This window comes from Hoplias malabaricus, chromosome 11 (assembly GCF_029633855.1).
Source record: "Hoplias malabaricus isolate fHopMal1 chromosome 11, fHopMal1.hap1, whole genome shotgun sequence".
In the NCBI taxonomy this organism is placed as follows: Eukaryota; Metazoa; Chordata; class Actinopteri; order Characiformes; family Erythrinidae; genus Hoplias; species Hoplias malabaricus.
In genome coordinates this window covers 35,969,097-35,976,843 of record NC_089810.1, presented here as the reverse complement: position 1 = coordinate 35,976,843, position 7,747 = coordinate 35,969,097, and the positions used below count along the sequence as shown (strand labels likewise).

Sequence of the window (7,747 nt, the reverse complement as noted above, 5' to 3'; positions counted from 1 at the left end):
TCCAGAAGGAGAGCTGAGCTTTTGTAATCTTTCATTATAGATATGTGTAAAAAATAAGAACTTATAAGAATATAAGTCCTGAGGATGAAATTGGGCATATGAATTTTAAAAAAAATTAACAAATCACGTATCTTTTTAAGGGTGACTGTCTGTGAGGTGTGTGGTGTGTTCTCCATGTGTCTGCGTGGGTTTCCTCCGGGTGACTGTCTGTGAGGAGTGTGGTGTGTTCTCCCTGTGTCTGCGTGGGTTTCCTCTGGGTGACTGTCTGTGAGGAGTGTGGTGTGTTCTCCCTGTGTCTGCGTGGGTTTCCTCTGGGTGACTGTCTGTGAGGAGTGTGGTGTGTTCTCCCTGTGTCTGCGTGGGTTTCCTCCTGGTGACTGTCTGTGAGGAGTGTGGTGTGTTCACCCTGTGTCTGCGTGGGTTTCCTCTGGGTGACTGTCTGTGAGGAGTGTGGTGTGTTCACCCTGTGTCTGCGTGGGTTTCCTCTGGGTGACTGTCTGTGAGGAGTGTGGTGTGTTCTCCCTGTGCCTGCGTGGGTTTCCTCCGGGTGACTGTCTGTGAGGAGTGTGGTGTGTTCTCCCTGTGTCTGCGTGGGTTTCCTCTGGGTGACTGTCTGTGAGGAGTGTGGTGTGTTCTCCCTGTGTCCGCGTGGGTTTCCTCTGGGTGACTGTCTGTGAGGAGTGTGGTGTGTTCTCCCTGTGTCCGCGTGGGTTTCCTCCTGGTGACTGTCTGTGAGGAGTGTGGTGTGTTCTCCCTGTGTCTGCGTGGGTTTCCTCCGGGTGACTGTCTGTGAGGAGTGTGGTATGTTCTCCCTGTGTCTGCGTGGGTTTCCTCCAGGTGACCGTCTGTGAGGAGTGTTGTGTGTTCTCCCTGTGTCCACGTGGGTTTCCTCTGGGTGACTGTCTGTGAGGAGTGTGGTGTGTTCTCCCCGTGTCCGCGTGGGTTTCCTCCGGGTGCTCCGGTTTCCTCCCACAGTCCAAAAACACACGTTGGTAGGTGGATTGGCGACTCAAAAGTGTCCGTAGGTGTGAGTGAGTGAGTGAATGTGTGTGTGTGTTGCCCTGTGAAGGACTGGCGCCCCCTCCAGGGTGTGTTCCCGCCTTGCACCCAATGATTCCAGGTAGGCTCTGGACCCACCGCGACCCTGAAATGGAGAAGTGCTTACAGATAATGAATGAATTAATATCTTTTTAAGTGTTATAAGATTGCGCTCATTGAAATCACAAACTTGTGGACAAAAATTTAGGCTGTGGCACATAATATGCCAATTCTTGCAGTTTGTGTCCTGTCAATACAATACACTTCCTCTTAAAGATAAGACTGTCCAAGGAATCATGCAGAAGATGTGATAGAAAGTCAATAGACCAATGCGGCTGAAGATTTGCTGAATGCCATTAGGCATGATTTGCTTTTTCCATCTAAGGTATAAGTTGACCCAGATGGGACTCGAACCCACAATCCTCAGCTCCGAAGGCTGATGCCTTATCCATTAGGCCACTGGGCCTCTGTGCTTGTGCTTTAAGGAGTTGTCAAAATTGTAACAAGCTTTATATGTGGAATCATAGGGCACAAGGCAGGAACACACCCTGGAGGCGAAACCAGTCCTTCACAGGGCAACACACACACACATTCACACCTATGGACATTTTTGAGTCGCCAATGCACCTACCAACGTGTGTTTTTTGGACTGTGGGAGGAAACCATGCAGACACAGGGAGAACACACCACACTCCTCACAGACAGTCACCCGGAGGAAACCCACGCGGATACTGGGAGAACACACTCCACTCCTCACAGACAGTCACCCGGAGGAAACCCACACGGATACTGGGAGAACACACCACACTCCTCACAAACAGTCACCTGGAGCAGGACTCGAACCCACAACCTCAAGGCCCCTGTGACTGTGTGACTGTGACACCACCTGCTGCACCACCGTATCACACCCCCATTGAGAATATTGAATGTTTGATTTGTTTATGTTAAATAGAAAGTATAATTCCACCTGCAACTATATCATCTTGTTACCGTAAGTGGTCATTTTAATTTTTCTGAAATGAAGGGTGTTAATCTGGAGTTTGTAACTCATCATCATCATCGTCTTTTCTGCTTATCCATTTCAGGGTCGCGGTGGCAACAGGGCAAAGCAAAGAGGCCTAGACATCTCTGTCCCCCACAACTTCCACCAGCTCCTCCTGAGGGATCCCCCGGTGTTCCCATGCCAGCCAGGAGATATAATCCCTCCAGCGTTTCCTGGGTCTACCCCGGGGTCTCCTTCCAGTTGGACGTGCCTGGTATATGAGCGTTTGTAACTCTTTCTCCTGTAACAGCTTCTGCTTCACGTTGGCCACGTTTACATGCAGCCTGGTAATCCGTTAATAATCCGACTAATAGCTCAATCGGAATAGAATGCATCCATGGATACACCTCAGTCGGAATAAAGTAGTCTGATTGGGGTCATTCTGTTTGAATGAGGTGGGTAATCCTTTAAATAATCCGTTAAATAGAAGAATAACAGCCATGTAAACATCTGTATCTGTTAAAACCTATAAACGAATAATTTATCTACGTACATTCTGCGCATGTGCACACATCACATGGAAATTTTGCTTCCACTCAGTGTCTGTGAATTCCATCAGAATGACTCTTTCCCACCAGTCTTTACTGCGCACTTTAATCCAAATGTTTCTGGTCATCGGCAGTGAGACTCACCAGCTTATTTGCTTTGGGATGCGGCGGAACCTGAGGTGTTTCTCTCGCTCCTTAATATGTGAATCTCACGTTACAAATATCTCACGTTAATATGTGAATCTCGCATTACAAATATCTCACGTTAATATGTGAATCTCGCATTACAAATATCTCACGTTAATATGTGAATCTCGCATTACAAATATCTCACGTTAATAGGTGAATCTCGCATTACAAATACCTCACGTTAATATGTGAATCTCGCATTACAAATATCTCACGTTAATATGTGAATCTGAATGACTCCAAAATAATGTTAAAGCAATGAAAGAAACGACGGCACCAACTGAAGACTCGGGAAACATTTTGCTTCTCCTCTCTGACTGAATTCATTGTAATGTACAGTTACCATGGTAACGTTTACATGTCATGGTAACGTACAGTAATTGTTACTCTACGCATGCGCGTTACTTTGGATGAGATTACTTGTAGCGTACATGTAAATGAAGACTGAGAGTGAGTTTTTTTGGGACTGATGAGTAGAGTGTACATATAAACACCTTAATCTGAATCTGTAATCGGAATGAATTAAATCGGATTGGAGAAAATCTTTACATACAAACATACCTAGTGATCCTCAAGCTTCAATTAAAAGACAAAGAACTGTGCATTTAATTACGCACTGGAAATTAACCATTAAACACCATTCTTAATATAGAATACTCATTAATCAATGGATAATAAACAAACAAAAAAAATTACTTGACTTTAATAACTTTCTTTAGAAATGTTAGTTAATGAGGAAAACATTACGCACACTCATAAACACACTCACATCTCTAACACCTGGTAGGACACACACTTACTGTCGAGTTGTTAAATAAGTGATGATCTTAGTGTGTGTTTAGTGGGTCTTTTTTCTTCACTGGATACTGTAATAAAACCAGTGTTTTGTCCATTGAACACCAGGGCTTTACTGAAGGTTTCATTCATTCATTCATTATCTGTAACCACATATCCAATTCAGGGTCGCGGTGGGTCCAGAGCCTACCTGGAATCACTGGGCGCAAGGCAGGAACACACTCTGGAGGGGGCACCAGTCCTTCACAGGGCAACACAGACACACACACACACACACACACATTCACTCACCTACGGACACTTTTGAGTCGCCAATCCACCTACCAACGTGTGTTTTTGGACTGTGGGAGGAAACCGGAGAACACACCACACTCCTCACAGACAGTCACCCGGAGGAAACCCACGCAGACACAGGGATAACACACCACACTTCTCACAGACAGTCACCTGGAGGAAACCCACGCAGACACAGGGATAACACACCACAGTCCTCACAGACAGTCACCCGGAGGAAACCCACGCAGACACAGGGATAACACACCACACTTCTCACAGACAGTCACCCGGAGGAAACCCACGCAGACACAGGGATAACACACCACACTTCTCACAGACAGTCACCCGGAGGAAACCCACACAGACACAGGGAGAACACACCACACTTCTCACAGACAGTCACCCGGAGGAAACCCACGCAGACACAGGGAGAACACACCACACTTCTCACAGACAGTCACCCGGAGGAAACCCACGCAGACACAGGGAGAACACACCACACTTCTCACAGACAGTCACCCGGAGGAAACCCACACAGACACAGGGAGAACACACCACACTCCTCATAGACAGTCACCCGGAGGAAACCCACACAGACACAGGGAGAACACACCACACTCCTCACAGACAGTCACCCAGAGCGGGAATTGAACCCACAACCTCCAGGTCCCTGGAGTTGTGTGTCTGCAACACTACCTGATGCACCACCGTTAAGCCCCTGAAGGTTCCAAAATGGTTGTTTTAGTTCTCAAGGCGAGTACCAACAGTACCCACTGTTTCTCAATGGTTTTCTCCTCTCTCATGTCTTTACAAAGCTGTGAGTGAGTGAAATTGACACCGCAGTCAGCAGTGAATGTTGTGTTTGATGAGGATCTGTTTAAAAGTTTACTTTATTGTAATATTCATCTAAATCTATCATCTCTATGTTAAAATTTTAGGGTTGGCGTTTGGTGGGTGGAGCAAAGCTACCATCAGCTGGAAATGTTTAGCTGTACTTACACACTTCACACCCATCCCTCACTAACTGCCCACACCTGTGTGTTTCACTCACTGTCTCTCGTGTTTCTCTCGGCTCATGGCCTCTCGGAGCTGCTGCAGTCTGTTCTCCAGCTCCGTGTTCTCCTGATCCAGCTGAACTGTCTCCATCTTAAGCTCCCGCAGATTCCTAAACAACAAACCACACATTCAACATCTGATATTTACACATACACACAAACACCTCAGGAAATACAGGGAATACACACATCAGCTCCTATAAAGAAGTATGTTTTGTCCTGTAAAGATGCTCTTTAAAAAATAGAAAAACATAAGTATGATTACTACACTATTTAAACCAATCAGGAGGCAAGACCAACTGAAAACAGGTAGAAATGTAATAAATTAATAGTGTTGTATGTGACTAGTTTGAAAGTTGGAAGCATGTAATGATCTTAAATGTCTTTGTTTACAGTAACTTTAATATTAAACTTCACAGGAATTAAGGAACCTAAACCACAAACCTAGAGAAACAGGCAATTTTCCCTACTCCATCAAACTACTGCTGGCACAATGCATTCAAGGAGGCAGTGTTCTAGTGGCAAACAGCTTGTCCATCAAACTGTCAGATAGTGAAGTGTTATTCATTAGAACAGATACTTTAACACGTGTAAGAACTACGCTTTCCCACAGTGCATTTGCGTGGTTGCACCTAGACACCTCCATTTCACAACTGCAGCATGTACAGCAGATGTTCAGGCAGGTCTAGCATGCTAAAGATATTATTCATAAATTAGCATAATCATTCAGGTTTCCCCTAGAACCATGAACACAAGCCAAGGACTCTTTGTTTTTGAGAGTGTAGGAAACCATTAGGATATTATCGGAGGGAAAGCAGGTGAGACGCTTTGTGTCTGAAGCATAAACGTTCGCTAACAGTAAAACAACACGAAGAGCTGCGTGGTGTTCTGCAGAGATTAGCAACAGTGTGATTTACACGCTCTAATAATGATGTACATGCAGAAACAGAGAAACACACCGACCTGGCATTTAACTTCACAGACTTGGGCTTGTTGGGGAACACCACAAAGTCGTTTAGATTCATGGCTTTGTCTGAGGAGAGCTGTTTTTCCAAATATAATTTCCCCTGTGAGGTTTGGAGGAGTCCTGATGAATGAATGAATGAATGAATGAATGAATGAATAAATACATAAACAAATACTTACAAAGACAAAGACATTCCAAATGACATGAAAAAAAGACAATAATTATAATACATGTCAGATACACCCAAGACATGGTATAATGTCACAGCCACTGTGAAATCCCTGCTTGGAACCTGGATCCAAGTTCTGCATTTGAAGACGTCTGAGGGATGTCAAGGGAGTGAGCTTCATCCTTTAGCGCCTGACCTTAATTAGGTTTTTGTGGCTGCCATCAAATCCTCACAGCAATGTTCCAATGTTGACTACAAAACGTGGAGGCTGCTATATGGACCGCTGATTATTAATACCCTGTTAATGTTTTTTTTTAAACACCGTGCTCACTCACTGTCCAATCTGTTACACACATAGTAGCTCATTTCCTACTCCTCCATCAGTGCTGCTAGCTAGATGTGTTTGTATAGATGGACTAGTCCAGCAGAGACACTGAGACACTCAAGCAGCACTGTGTCTGATCCAATCACAACACATTAACACAACACAAAGTCAGTGTCAATATAGCACTGAAAAACCCAAGTCAAACACACAATGAGTGTAGGAACGAGGTGGTTCTAAAGTTATGGCTGATCAGTGTATACTTGCAGATTGATTAGTGGGACACCAACGGTACCACAACACGTGTAAGAAAGGACACTTCTGGAAAGCTAAGACGTTAAGTGTGTTATTCAGTAGCAGCAGTGAAACTGCTCACAATTAACAGACCCTCAGTTTGAACTTAACTGACGTTAAAATGCATTACAATGCTGTTTCATATCTTCCTCATACAGAAATATAACGTCTACTTAAGATATACATATACAGTTTAAGACGATACGACTTTAAAAAGCGATAAACAGTAAATAAAATGCTATATTTGACTGTAAACCAACGCCTTATCTACTCACTGAGCTTCGTTTACATTCCAGAGGCGAATGTCGTCAGGTTGTGTGTACTAACGTCTCCCTGGAAACGGTCGTTAGAATGGGGAAATCTCGCGATACTTGAGGTTCTGTTAAGAAGGGTTTTTTTTCACGAAAGGTTTGGGGCTGACAGGGTTATTCCCGTTTTAAAATGATAATAACAACATAACAAAGATAATATAATGTATTATATATATGCAGAGATTCTCTTCTAATACAACTGAAATATATTTTTCTGAGCTGCCTGCCTGAACTATAAAACTCATTAAAATTAGCTTAAATTATTAATAAAATATTAAATAAATGTTACTAATATAAACAGTAAGACCACGTCAAAATAATCACTTATAAAAATTATGCAGTAGAATAAAATATAGCAGTAGTATTTGTAATATTACAAATTACAATATTTGTAAATTATAGGAATTTGACTTCCTAGCCTATAAATATATTGAAAGTGTACTTACAGAGCTGCAGAATAACAAATGACTTGTACACTCTGTATATATTAAGTGTACCTTAATGTAACTTAAATTACATATTAGTAATGATTTAGTATAAATTAGTGGTTTCAAAATAATACACTTGAAGTACAGTCTCATTTTCCACAAGGGATACCCTTAAACAGAGTGATGTCAGTATTAGAAATCACTTTCAAAATGGCTTCCTACTCATTCCCTACAATACAATACAGTAAATTGAATTGAGGGCACGGTCTCATGTGGGTTTTTACCAAACATTTATGGCTTTCACAGACAGACTTTGTGGGTATACTATGTGTAACCTCCGCTAGGGTACATTGGTTGTACACTACTTGTTGGG

At 43.2% G+C, this 7,747-nt stretch overlaps 1 non-coding gene across 1 annotated transcript; it reads right to left on the bottom strand.

The window, feature by feature from the left end:
* Positions 1-1,431: 1,431 nt before the first annotated feature.
* Positions 1,432-1,504, bottom strand: trnar-ucg (transfer RNA arginine (anticodon UCG)). Its single transcript has one exon. It is a non-coding gene; the product is annotated as a tRNA-Arg (tRNA).
* Between the last annotated feature and the right edge of the window lie 6,243 nt (positions 1,505-7,747).